A 14,839-nucleotide genomic window follows, 5' to 3' on the forward strand; every position below is an offset into this window, starting at 1 on the left:
ACTTATTATTTTTTAAACAGGACAAACAAGTATCTACACAGCTTCCACGTCTAGATGCTGAGGAGTAGACAGACAACTTGAACTGCCCTTGTGAGGAGGACCATTGCTCCTTAAGCTTGTCTTCCAGAGCCCACTTTAGTCAGTCCTCTGGTTTCAGACTGTTCCTATGGGTAAGGTACCAGTTCTTAGTGTCACAGCAGCTTTAGCGAACACGTCATGAGCTCTCCAACAGGGCTTGTTGAAGGTCTTTGTTTAAGCTAAAAGGAGAGGAAAGCAACCCTGACAACTTTCCAAAGAATTACTCTGATTTTCTACTCATAGCCCCTTCAACTGTAATGTATTTCCAGGTTGGAGGAAGGGTTATAAAACAAACATGTTGCCAACAAGGTGGTCTTCAAGCCCTCTGTGGGCAGTCTAGCGCCTGACTTTGGGTTGTGGGGAGTGGTTTGCTGTTGTTTTGCGGCATCAGTGGAAATTGAGACAGAAATTGTTTCATTTAAATATTCTTTTACAGTGGTGTCATTCACTTCCTTTTCTTATTTATTTTTTCCTACTCCATCTGTTAATTTCTAATAGTGTTTAACTGTGCTCATGATTTCATATGTATATGTGTATATATATATGTGTGTGTGTAATAAATATACTTTGTTTTCTCTCTCTTTCAAGTATCAGCAAAATGGTAATCATATAACCTACATGTTATCATCTTTATTCACAGTAAAGTAAAGTAAATGTCACTCAGTCGTGTCTGATTCTTTGCGACCCCATGGACTGTAGCCTCACAGGTTCTTCCGTCCATGAGATTTTCCAGGCAAGAATACTGGAATGGGTTGACATTTACCTTCTGCAGGAGATCTTCCCAACCCAGGGATCGAACCCAGGTCTCCCGCGTTGTAGGCAGACACTTTACCGTCTGAACCACTGGGTAAATCTCATGGTTACATGCAATTACTTTGCTAGTTGTTTCAGTAAATGTAACTTGCCTTGCATGCTAAATCACTTCAGTCGTTTCTGAACGTTTGAGACCCCAGGGACTATAGCCTGCCAGACTTCTCTGTCCATGGGATCCTCCAGGCAAGAATACTGGAGTGGGTTGCCATGCCCTCCAGTGGATCTTCCCTACCCAGGGATCAAACCTGTGTCTCTTACATCTCCTGCATTAGCAGGTGGGTTCTTTATCACTAGTGCCACCTGGGAAGCCCCTAAACGTTTCTTAAATCTTTTAAATTAAGTACCAAGTTATTTGAAGCAGAAACCTTGTCTTGTGTGACACTTGTGCTGTGAAAATTTGGAGGAAAAAATAGAGTGAATTATTCTTTAATAAAACTGTTATAGAATTAAAAAAAATATTGTAGCTTAATGAACACAACATTAGCTTGGAGTTACTCTGCTGGAGTTCAGCCTCCCAATATTGCTGTTTAAGTTAATGTCAGTTCTGTAGATTCTACAAGTCAGCTTCTCCTCTGGACCTTAATCCCATTGGTTTGCTCAGACTGTCTAAAAAGTTTACTCACTTTTAAAATTGTTACTTTTCAAAAATGAAGTCTGTTTCAGAAAACAGAATAGCTCAAAATCCAAATTTGCTCATATTAAAAAAGGGACTCAGTTAAAACATCATGCCAAGTCTCGGTCTTAGCAAGCTCTAATAAATTCGTTTTCTGTTATTAGAGTATGTTTTCCATATGTTTGAATTTGCTGTTTATAGATTAGATGATGAAATGACTCATCCCTGGGACAATTCAGTGCCTTAGTGTGTGTTCTTGATAATCTGGCTCTTGAAATTTGTCTCTGGTGAATTTAACTCAGATGACCATTATATCTACTACTGTGGGCAGGAATCCCTCAGAAGAAATGGAGTAGCCATCATGGTCAACAAAAGAGTCCGAAATGCAGTACCTGGATGCAATCTCAAAAACGACAGAATGATCTCTGTTCGTCTCCAAGGCAAACCATTCAATATCACAGTTATCCAAGTCTATGCCCCAACCAGTAACGCTGAAGAAACTGAAGTTGAATGGTTTTATGAAGACTTACAAGACCTTTTAGAACTAACACCCAAAAAGGATGTCCTTTTCATTATAGGGGACTGGAATGCAAAAGTAGGAAGTCAAGAAACACCTGGAGTAACAGGCAAATTTGGCCTTGGAATGCAGAAGGAAGCAAGGCAAAGACTAATAGAGTTTTGCCAAGAAAATGCACTGGTCATAGCAAACACCCTCTTCCAACAACACAAGAGAAGACTCTACACATGGACATCACCAGATGGTCAACACCGAAATCAGATTGATTATATTCTTTGCAACCAAAGATGGAGAAGCTCTATACAGTCAACAAAAACAATACCAGGAGCTGACTGTGGCTCAGATCATGAACTCTTTATTACCAAATTCAGACTCAAATTGAAGAAAGTAGGGAAAACCGCTAGACCATTCAGGTATGACCTAAATCAAATCCCTTATGATTATACAGTGGAAGTGAGAAATAGATAAGGGCCTAGATCTGATAGATAGAGTGCCTGATGAACTATGGAATGAGGTTTGTGATATTGTACAGGAGACAGGGATCAAGACCATTCCCATGGAAAAGAAATGCAAAAAAGCAAAATGGCTGTCTGGGGAGGCCTTACAAATAGCTATGAAAAGAAGAGAGGCGAAAAGCAAAGGAGAAAAGGAAAGATATAAGCATCTGAATGCAGAGTTCCAAAGAATAGCAAGATAAGAAAGCCTTCTTCAGCGATCAGTGCAAAGAAATAGAGGAAAAGAACAGAATGGGAAAGACTAGAGATCTCTTCAAGAAAATTAGAGATAGCAAGGGAACATTTCATTCAAAGATGGGCTCAATCAAGGACAGAAATGGTCTGGACCTAACAGAAGCAGAAGATAGTAACAAGAGGTGGCAAGAATACATGGAAGAACTGTACAAAAAAGATCTTCACGACCCAGATAATCATGATGATGTGATCACTAATCTAGAGCCAGACATCTTGGAATGTGAAGTCAAGTGGGCCTTAGAAAGCATCATACGAACAAAGCTAGTGGAAGTGATGGAATTCCAGTTGAGCTGTTTCAAATCCTGAAAGATGATGCTGTTAAAGTGCTGCAGTCAATATGCCAGCAAATTTGGAAAACTCAGCAGTGGCACAGGACTGGAAAAGGTCAGTTTTCATTCCAATTCCAAAGAAAGGCAATGCCAAAGAATGCTCAAACTACTGCACAATTGCACTCATCTCACATGCTAGTAAAGTAATGCTCAAAATTCTCCAAGCCAGACTTCAGCAATACATGAACCGTGAACTCCTGATGTTCAAGCTGGTTTTAGAAAAGGCAGAGGAACCGAAGATCAAATTGCCCACATCTGCTGGATCATGGAAAATGCAAGAGAGTTCCAGAAAAAACATCTATTTCTGCTTTCTTGACTATGCCAAAGCCTTTGACTGTGTGGATCACAATAAACTGTGGAAAATTCTGAAAGAGATGGGAATACCAGACCACCTATATGCAGGTCAGGAAGCAACAGTTAGAACTGGACATGGAACAACAGACTGGTTCCAAATAGGAAAAGGAGTTCATCAAGGCTGTATATTGTCACCCTGCTTATTTAACTTCTATGCAGAGTACATCATGAGAAATGCTGGACTGGAAGAAACAGAAGCCTGAATCAAGATTGCTTGGAGAAATATCAATAACCTCAGATATGCAGATGACACCACCCTTATGGCAGAACCTGAGGAGGAACTAAAAAGCCTCTTGATGAAAGTGAAAGAGGAGAGTGAAAAAGTTGGCTTAAAGCTCAACATTCAGAAAACGAAGATCATGGCATCTGGTCCCATCACTTCCTGGGAAATAGATGGGGAAACAGTGGAAACAGTGTCAGACTTTATTTTGGGGGGCTCCAAAATCACTGCAGATGGTGACTGCAGCCATGAAATTAAAAGAGGCTTACTCCTCGGAAGAACATTACTTTGCCGACTAAGGTCCGTCTAGTCAAGGCTATGGTTTTTCCAGTAGTCATGTATGGATGTGAGAGTTGGACTGTGAAGAAGGCTGAGTGCTGAAGAATTGATGCGTTTGAACTGTGGTGTTGGAGAAGACTCTTGAGAGTCCCTTGGACTGCAAGGAGATCCAACCAGTCCATTCTGAAGGAGATCAGCCCTGGGATTTCTCTGGAGGGAATGATGCTAAAGCTGAAACTCTAGTACTTTGGCCATCTTATGTGAAGAGTTGACTCATTGGAAAAGACTCTGATGCTGGGAGGGATTGGGGGCAGGAGGAGAAGGGGACGACAGAGGATGAGATGGCTGGATGGCATCACGGACTTGATGGACATGAGTCTGAGTGAACTGTGGGAGTTGGTGATGGACAGGGAGGCCTGGCGTGCTGCGATTCATGGGGTTGCAAAGAGTCAGACACGACTGAGCGACTGAACTGAACATATGTCAAGTAAGAACTTTCCTAACATGATTTTTAAATTCCAAATAATTAACATTAGAGGAATACAGCAAAAAGTTCTTAGACATAAATCATATTAGACCATTTTTAAGAAATAATTAGTTGTTAAATCAACTTCAGACATGAGTTCTTACAGCTTAGCTACCAAAATAATAAGCATTTTATCAAATCTCTCTCTTCATAATATGCACTCTTCCAGGAATTATTGGTCCCTAACAATATTCTCAAAGAGCTACTAGAAAGCTATTAAAATGCATACTATTGCAAATGCACTCAGAATATAAAACAAATACAAATGGTCACAGTTTGTTTGTACCCATTAACACAATGCATTTATTTTATTTTACAAATAAGTGATAGATAGATTAATGGAAATAATAACTGCTCATGATTTGAAGAAAAGGGAAGCATACATTTCATAATCTCAGAAGAAAGTATTTCCCAGAGACTGTTAATATCTAACATATTGTTTTATCAAAAGACATGACTTTGTTTTCATTTCTTATTTGACATTTATTTGGGATTGATTCAAGAATTCTTTGAAAAACTCCTTGCATATTTGGACCTTTAAATACATTGAAGTTATATTTGAAGTTATCATTGTGGGAAATAATTCTCGTTTTAGATTCAGTTGGGGTCAGGGAAGGTCTTCCTGAGGGCAAGGCATGAGAACAGAAACTCAAAAGCAGTAAAGGGTTTTTCATGTGGACATTGGGGAGAAGAGCATTCTTGACCTCTGTGTGAGAAAAAAGGTGTGGGAAGATTCTGAAGTGGGCCTGCGTCACGTGACCTCGTGCCAGCAAGGAGACCAGTGTCCCAGGAGCAGAGGAGGAATTTGAAGAGATAGCCAAAGGCCACATTTTTAAAGTTTCAGGGCCCTGGTTAGATCTGGTTGAGCAATGAGAGGCCGCTGGAGAGCTTTAAGGAAAGGAGGAACACGAGGCCTCTCTTGCTGCTACAAGGGAGGAAGGGAAGAGGCAGGGAGAAATAGCAGGGTCAGCAGCCATGAAACGCTTGTGTCAGGTCAGGGCTTCTGAGGCACAAATGCCAAGCAGGATTAGCTGTTGCAAGATCTCGCTAAACGACTGCACGAGAAAGGGACAGGGGGCAGAAGCAGGCAGGGAGAGCCTTCAGACAGCAGTGAAGAGTTTGACCTGTGAAAGGAGAGGGGAGATGAGACTGCAGCAGGGGTCTCAGCAAGCCCGGTGGCGGTCCCCTAATGAAAGTTGCTCTGTAGAGGAATCCTATGTCAAGCACGAGTGACCATGTTCTAGTCCACCCCGCCCTGCTACTGAGCCAGTCATTGGAAGAACCTGGGGGAAAACTGGAGCAGAAAAGTGTGGCAGCTGCTGGCGGTCCATCACTGTGCTCCTTGAAGGGGACCATCATGGCCACCACAGTGTGGGTATTTTGTTTTTTCTTTGTTTTAAGCTTTTAATTTTATACTGGAGTATAGCCAGTTATTGGGGTTGTGATAGTCTCAGGTGGGCAGCAAAGGGACTCAGCCACACGTACGCATGTATCCATTCTCCCCCAAACTCCCCTCCCATCCAGGCTGCCACAGTACCTGGAACAGAGTTCCCTGTGCTATACAGTAGGTCCTTGTGGATTATCCATTTAAAATATAACCATATGTACTTGTTGATCCCAAATTCCTCAGCTATCCCCTCTGCATGAGGATTTTGGGTTAGGATGGCAGGTGTGGAGGTGGTGAAATTTGGTTAGAGTTCTGATATGTTTTGAGGAAAGAAAAAACAAAGAAATTTTTGACTTAATGTTGGATGAATGATTATGACAATTCCTGAAATGAAAAAGATTTGGAAGGAATGGGCTGCTAAGTCAGGGAATGAGCAGGATGGTGAGGAAAGAATACAGTTTTGCACATGTTAAACCTCAGATGATTATTAAGCATCCAAGTGGATTTGTTAAAATATGCAGTTGGATAAATTTCACTGGGAAAATATTGAGCTGTGGGTATTAATTCAAGAGCCATAGGTGAGTGAATGGCTTATAGAGTTTTAAACGTTACCTAAACATTTTAGACGTTTTAGGCGTTACCTAGGAGAGTACAGCTGGAGAAGAGAAAGTGGTAATTCATGAGTCCAGGGTGCTTTACAAGATTTAGAAATTGGAATAAGGAAGAAGATCCAGCCAGATTGAAGTCATAAAGAGTATATATAAAATCTGACACTGTGACTCAAAAGATCAAGTCATACAGATTAAAAAGGAAAGAAGATATTTGAGAAATATTCATCCAGGATAATCTAGGAAAGAAAGAACTTCAAGAAGGAGGGAATGGTCAATTGTTTTATTTTCTTGAAACAAGATATACCAGTTGGCATTTATTTTATTTGTTTGTTTGTTTTTGTCCAGGCTGCATGGCTCATGGTATCTTAGTTCCCCAATCAGGGATCAGAATCCATACTCCTTGCAATGGAAGCACAGAATCCTAACCACTGGACCGCTAGGGAATTCCCTGGTCAGTTGTTTAAATACTGATGAGAAGTTGAAAGGAGGGTGACCTCAAATAAATATTGGATTTAATAGTGTGGAGGTCAGTGGTGACACGGACAGATGTCGTTTTAGTGGAACACTGGTTGGAAACCTTACTGGCAAGAATATGAGAGAGAGTGAGAAGAGGAAAGTGGAGACAGTGAGCATAGAAACTTTTGAGGAAATCTGCCGTAAAAAAGAAGTAAGAAATGGGGAATTGGGATTGTCTTGCCAAGGGAGAGGTTTTTGTTTTAGGATGGGTGATACTAAAGCATTTTAGTTGTTTATAGGAATGGTCTATTACAGCATAATTTACGGTCCAGAAGGAAAAAGGGGAAAACTACCTGAGCAGGATTCTTGAATATATGAGAGGAATCCAGAACATAAGGGAGACCTTTGGCCTCAGAATCAACAAAGGCCATTCATCTATTTTAAGCAAGGTATACAAATCAGGGGGCTTTCCAGGTGGCTTAGTGGGTAAAGAATCAGCCTGCAGTGCAGGAGAGGCAGGTTTGATCCCTGGGTTGGGAAAATCCCTTGGAGGAGGGCATGACAACCCACTCCAGTATTCTTGCCTGGAGAATCCCATGGATAGAGGAGCCAGGCGGGCTAGAGTTCACAGGATCATAAAAATCAGACATGACTGAGGCAACTGAGCACACAAGCACGTACAAGTAAGATGTAGTTAAACTGATTTATTTGTTTGTAGAAGTTCTCTTCTGAGGGCTTTAATATTTCTCGGTGACATAGGATCAAAGTCATTATTAGAGAAAAGCTGTAAAGTAGGCATGTTGGAGGTTTGAGGACAAAAGATATGAAAGTCATTCAGGAGAGGACTATAAATTTGATAAATAAAGGGAATACTGTTGTTGGGCATTCCTGAGTGTCCTCTTGAAGTTTATTTCCTCACATTTAATGTGAGGTCAGTCTGCATATTTAATTTTTTCTCCATTCATCTCCAGTTATTTGGGTGTTGACAAGTAATTGGCTTAGGTTGCATTTAATTATTGTTGTGGTTTTGCTGGGCAGCTGTGACATAGGAAAAAAGGGCAAGGAAATGCAGAGTAGAGTAAAGGAGTGATTATAATGATGGATGTGAGATTGAAGCTGGGTTGTGAAAGAAGTGAGAGCATGCAGGGCAGGCTAGATGGAATGTGAGTTTGCAGATTCAACGTATTAAAATGAGGGGGGGTGGGAGGTAGAAAGTGAGATAGACACCAAGACATCATTCAGGGTGTGGGATCTTGCTGTCAAGATTAGAGAAGAGATGGAGTGAGTTTGGAGCATGCAAAAAGTCTAGGAAATGACCGTGGGAGATAGCGTGGAAGGTCAGAGGAGTGAAATAGAGGAGGAAATCTCAGCGTGCTGGACATTGGTAAGATTGTCCACGTGGATTAAGAAATCGCCAAGAAGAGTGACAGCAAGGAAGAGAGCCTATTGTTGACTACAATTACCTCTGGTAAGGAATATTCTAAGAGCCTGAGGAATGCGACAGAAGATCCAGTGTCAAGCCCTGCGCTTTGAAGGAGATCGGAGCGCTCAGGCAGGGACGGGGGAGAGTGGTCTGAGGTGCCGGGCAGTGTGCAGGATGGAAGAGGGAAAAGTGCCCGTGAAGCTGTGCTGGTGTCCTGGGGCTCCTGTAGCACATCACCACAAACTTAGCGGCTTAACACAACGGAGACTTACTGTCTCACAAGTCTTGAGGCCCAGAGTCTTCAAATCAGTATCAGGGACGAAATGGAGGTGTGAGTACAGACGGCCATACTGCCTGCAGTGGCGTGGGGGAGAACCTGTTTCTTGCCTCTTCCAGCTTCTGGTAATGTCCAGCATTCCTTGGCTGGTGGTCACATCCCTTGAATCTTTTTTGTTTTTTAAGTATTTATTTATTTATTTGACTGTGCTGGGCTTTAGTTGTGGCATGTGGGATGTAGCTCCCTGACCAGGGATCGAACCTGAGCTGCCTGCCTTGGAACAATCTTTAAGGCCATCATTCCAACCTCAAAATGTTCCATCTTCATATTATCTTCTCTGTATGTGGTAAAATTTCTCTCAGTCTCTCTTTGCAAAGGATGCATGTAATTGCACTTAGGGTCCTGAATTTGGAGAATTCAAGATAATCTCCTTATCTCAGTATTTTTAACTTAACAACACCTGCAATGACTTTTTCCCCTCCTTTCCTTCAATAGGTTATCATTCCCTGTAAAGGGAGATGGACAGTCACCTAAAATGTATCTTGATGTCAAGACTGATGTTGCCACATGCAGACCAAGAGGATATGAAAAGCTTTCACTGTTGAAGTTCCTGAGGAAGGCAGGTAGGTCTCTCACATGGGTCTGAAATGGCCTGAAAAAGCAAGTGAAGGAGGCTGGCCTCAATATTTCTTGTGACTAGGCTGTGGGGCCAGGGTCTAGTGAGAATTCATGTGTGCTTGCGGGAGATTGGGCTTCCCTTGTGGCTCAGCTGGTAAAGAATCCGCCTGCAATGTGGGAGACCTGGGTTTGATCCCTGTGTTGGGAAGATCTCCCGGAGAAGGGAAAGTCTACCTACTCCAGTATTCTGGCCTGGAGAATTCCATGGACTGTATAGTCCTTGGGGTCGCAAAGAGTCAGACATGACTGAGTGATTTTCACTCACTCTAGAAGGAGATTAGGTAGTGTGAATTTCCTACCAGCGCCAATGGAGAGAAGGTTCAAACCATCTTATTGACGTATCCCAGTGTGGGCACAAGTGAAGAACCATGGGTGAGACTTGATAACTGTCAGCAGTCAATCATCCAGAAATGAGGTCAGACTCCTTTTTACCACTTGAAGTTGCATTCTCAGCTTCCAGAGATTAGAGTTTGGATGTGGCAGTGGGGGTGGGGGTGCATGGTTTTCAACCTATCACAGTGGGTTATGCTACATAAGTTTTGTACTCTAGTGACGGTCTAGAGTCAAATATAATCAGAAATTGAAGGCTATATTACAGAAGTTAATGCTATAGGAAGTTTTTTAATGAGCTGAAATCTCTTTGCCTGTTCTGTTGGTTTTGTTCATTGCTTTGTTTGCAACTTGGACACCAGTTCCTGGGATATTATTAGTTGGCTCACAATACATATTTTCTCGAGTGAATGAATGGATGAAAAATGGACCTCATTTCTTAAAAAAAAAAAAAACAGAAATTTTTGGAAAATAACAGCAGAAGGTTGGATTTAAAATTTAGGCATTTTCCAAAAGTGCATACACAAGATTATTTTTTAAATATTGTATGGTACAGGAAAGGAAGTTTGGAGCTGGCATATCACTTTGTAGAGTTGGCTTTTTGCTCCCCCATTTACTGAGCCAAGGAATGAACCCTGATGAGCAGATGGAGAATTCTGAGGTAGAACACCCTGCCTTCTACCTGACATTACTGAGTTCTGTTTACCATTTTCTGTTCTCTTGTCTCCACGCTGATGGTCTCCTGGCCAGCTGCTCTGTTGCAGGTCACTGCTCTGGCTCCCTAACCGCTCTGAACACTAAAACGTCTCCCCAGGTGTCATTTGGAAAGGAAAACATTTAAAAAAGCAATTAAGACATTACCTGAACGACACACAGAGACAGAGAAAATAGAGATATAATATCACAGGGGCTATAGCTCTAGAAAGTATTGGATTCCTGAAAGGTGAGGGGGAGAGAAAGAAAGATAATTACTCATAACAATAAGGCAAAATCAAAGATGTTTCCTGCCCATTCTCTTTATCCTTTGGAGAGTAATTGCAACAAAATAGAGCCTGTCTCTTCACATTTTCGCCCACTGGGCACCCATTTACCAAATGACTCATTTCCAAGGTGTTTCACTCTTCCTCTTAAGAAACATCCCACAAACGATGCCTCACTTGCCGTTGGCCAATTCTTTGATCTACTCCTGTGCCCTGTGAGATGGTCCATCTTGAATTCTTCTTGTTCAGCGGATGCTAAACAAACCAGTAGGCTAGGGAGCAAACAAGTCATCTCAGCGGTCCTGCCCCAGGCATTCAGCGGCACCAACAGTTCATTTCATCATACAGGGCGGGTGCGTCATCCACGAGAGGGTGTGCATTCACCTGTCTTGTTCTGCTGCCCTGCATGCCATGGTACCATTATTTGATTCCTTTAAATCTGATGAAAGTCTGAGAGACTTGTGTAGCGGCTTCAGTCCTGTTGCCTGCCATGATGTACTCTGACACTTGGGGTTTCTGTCCTCCTGTAAGCACGCCGCTGCCTCCATCTGGGGAGGGCCTCGGCCCTGCATCTCAGCCAGGGTTCCCGGAGAGAAGTCTTCTCTCGGGCCTGCCCACGGACTCAGAGAAGCTTTCAGATGCTTCAGGGTTTTGGTTTTCTTTGGTTCGGTTCTGCCCTCTGTTAGTTCCCTAGGAGTCTAGATCTTGCAGATTTTGCGTTAGTGGTTTTCCTTTTTCGTTCTGTCCTGCTCTGGGTTTTCTGCTGGCGACAGCGTGGAGTGGCGGAAGCCGCAGCCATGAGCCTCACATCCTCATCCCTTCGTATGCTTGGCAGTGTGAATGCTGGGGTGGTTGGGGGGCAATTTTCTCTGGAGCTGCAGACTCAGGGGTTGCAGTCACGAGGTAAACGATACCACCCAGACTCTTTCAGGGAAGGAACACGACTGAGGCAGCCATGGCACCTGAGACGGGTAGGGTGCCCGGATGTGATCCTCAGTAGACAGTGCTTACAAATACCTACCTCCTTACTGTGGAGTGAAAGCAAAGTCACGACAGATGGCCGTTTCCCAATACCAAATGTCCTGTTTTGCTTGCTTGTGGATGGTACTTTGGCCACTGGTTATGTACAAGGATTTCAGCTATTTTATTTTCCAGCAACAGTGGTCTTTTAGGTCTAACTGTCAATTTAATGGCGCCAATGACCATCAAAACAAAGAAAATTACACAGTAACTCTGTCTTTCTTTCAGAAAGGGAATCGTCTGCATTCACTGTGGTGCTGACCATCGTCTTTTTTTCCCCAATGCTCCCCGTAACCCGCATTCACACAAGAGGGCCAACCAGGAACCCCAGGGGCATTTTATTTTCCTTGTCTTGCTTCAAGCAGGGAAACTTTCTATAGCATCACTTTTAGTACTAAGTGAACAAAGTAGGAAATAATATCTTTCTAGGAAGGGAAAAGCAGAGTAAGCCTCACGATGGTGATGAATGCGTGCGCATGTAAAAGGCGTAGACACACAAGTGCGCAGGGCTGGGGGAACTTCTGTCCCTCAGATCTGTGCGCAGCTTTCATCAGGTGGAGTGCAAAGCACTTTAGTGCTTTTATGGAAGAAAGAGACAGGTTGCATGAAGGAAAAAAAAAATACATGGACATGGAAATAAAATGTTGCTTGACTCAGCTATATATTTTAAACAGAAAGCTGTATGATTTAGTTCTGCCAATGGACGTTTGGTTTAAAAATCCATTACCTAAGCTGGATGAACATTTTCAGGGCCCTAAACTCAGTGGTAGGAAGACACAACCAAACAATTGATGGTACCAAAAAAAAAAAAAAGAATGTTTCTATTGTCATTAGTTGTTGGGTGCTTTTTAACCTAGAAAGGAACCAAACTTGATTTTAAAAATAGGTTCCTAACAAGCTTTTAGAGGCCACAAATTTGAAGCTTGTATAGGCAGAATGAAACTGCTCAGCTATGCTCCCTGTAAAGAGCTCAACAAACATATCTGCTGGGCTCCAGTCTTCTAACTGATACTCTTCTAGGTCCTCGAAATCCAAAGATAAATAAAAATATGATACTTGACTCTAAAATGGTTCCAGTGAATGGAAGAGACAGACACATAAACACAAACGTGATGCATAAGCAGTATTGTTCATAGCATGGGATATGTGTTGTGACAGGGATATTCAGAAGGTGCTCTGTGAAAAGAGAGATGCGCTTATTGCAGCCTGTCATGAGTGTTCAGAAGTGGGTTCTTGAAGAAGCTGGTCACCGAATGTGATTTTGAAGGAGATTGAGTTTGATATGTGAAGACAAGTGAAAAGTGTGTTCCTGACATATGGTAATGTAAGCAAATATAAAGAAACATACAATAGCACAATATATAATGAAGCAACCGAAAACAGGCCACTGTTACTAGTCTGTGAGGCTCACTGGGGGAGTGGTAGGAAGCTGAGACTGGAGTTGCTTCATATGCCACGCTCAGTTTTTATTCTTCATGCTACGTGCCTCCAGACATTTTTTGATTATACATCCATTTTAGTAAAGCTTTACTAAACAGTCACCTCAAATATATCTACATGTATCTGTACATTTTACACATGTTCTTGTCTCTCTGTGTATTCAGTTCAGTTGCTCAGTCGTGTCCGACTCTGCGACCCCAGGAACCGCAGCATGCCAGGCCTCCCTGTCCATCACCAACTCCCGGAGTTTACCCAAACTCATGTCCATTGAGTCAGTGATGCCATCCAACCATCTCATCCTCTGTCGTCCCCTTCTCCTCCTGCCCTAAATCTTTCCCAGCATCAGGGTCTTTTCAAATGAGTCAGTTCTTCGCATCAGGTGGCCAGTGTATTGGAATTTCAGCTTCAACATCAGTCCTTCCAATGAACATTCAAGACTGATCTCCTTTAGGATGGACTGGTTGGATCTCCTCGCAGTCCAAGGGACTCTCAAGAGTCTTCTCTAACACCATGGTTCAAAAGCATCAATTCTTCAGTGCTCAGCTTTCTTTATAGTCCAACTCTCACATCCGTACATGACTACTGGAAAAAAACATAGCCTTGACTAGATGGACCTTTGTTGACAAAGTGATGTCTCTGCTTTTTAGTATGCTATCTAGGTTAGTCATAACTTTCCTTCCAAGGAGTAAGTGTCTTTTAATTTCATGGCTGCAATCACCATCTGCAGTGATTTTGGAGCCCCCCAAAATAAAGTCTGACACTGTTTCTACTGTTTCCCCATCTATTTGCCATGAAGTGACAGGACCAGATGCCATGATCTTAGTTTTCTGAATGTTGAGCTTTAAGCCAACTTTTTCACTTTCCTCTTTCACTTTCATCAATAGGCTTTTTAGTTCCTCTTCAGTTTCTGCCATAAGGGTGGTGTCATCTGCATATCTGAGGTTATTATATTTCTCCTGGCAATCTTGATTCTATCTTGTGCTTCCTCCAGCCCAGCGTTTCTCATGATGTACTCTGCATTTAAGTTAAATAAGCAGGGTGACAATATACAGCCTTGATGTACTCCTTTTCCTATTTGGAACCAGTCTGTTGTTCCATGTCCAGTTCTAACTGTTGCTTCCCAACCTGCATACAGGTTTCTCAAGAGGCAGGTCAGGTGGTGTGGTATTCCCATCTCTTTCAGAATTTTCCACAGTTTATTGTGATCCACACAGTCAAAGGCTTTGGCATAGTCAGTAAAGCAGAAAGAGATGTTTTTCTGGAACTGTCTTGCTTTTTCCATGATCCAGCGGATGTTGGCAATTTGATCTCTGGTTACTGTACCTTTTCTAAAACCAGCTTGAACATCTGGAAGTTCATGGTTCATGTATTGCTGAAGCCTGGTTTGGAGAATTTGAAGCATTACTTTACTCTGTGTATTAGAAATTAGTAATTTATTTTATTTTGTAGCATAAAACAAAAATATGTGAAGTTTCTACTATTATTTTCTTCTATATCCCAATTGTCTTTTTAGTCCCCTTAAGAACACTCATTTAGGTTGTTTACAGGTTCTTGGGCTTCCCTGGTGGTGCAGAGGTTAAAGCATCTGCCTGCAATGTGGGAGACCTGGGTTCGATCCCTGGGTCGGGAAGATCCCCTGGAGAAGGAAATGGCAATCCACTCCAGTATTCTTGCCTGGAGAATCCCATAAACGGAGGAGCTTGGTGGGCTACAGTCCACAGGTCACAAAGAGTCAGACATGACTGAGCGACTTCACTTC

The sequence above is a fragment of the Oryx dammah genome, unplaced genomic scaffold, assembly GCF_014754425.2.
Source record: "Oryx dammah isolate SB20612 unplaced genomic scaffold, SCBI_Odam_1.1 HiC_scaffold_7, whole genome shotgun sequence".
Lineage (NCBI taxonomy): Eukaryota > Metazoa > Chordata > Mammalia > Artiodactyla > Bovidae > Oryx > Oryx dammah.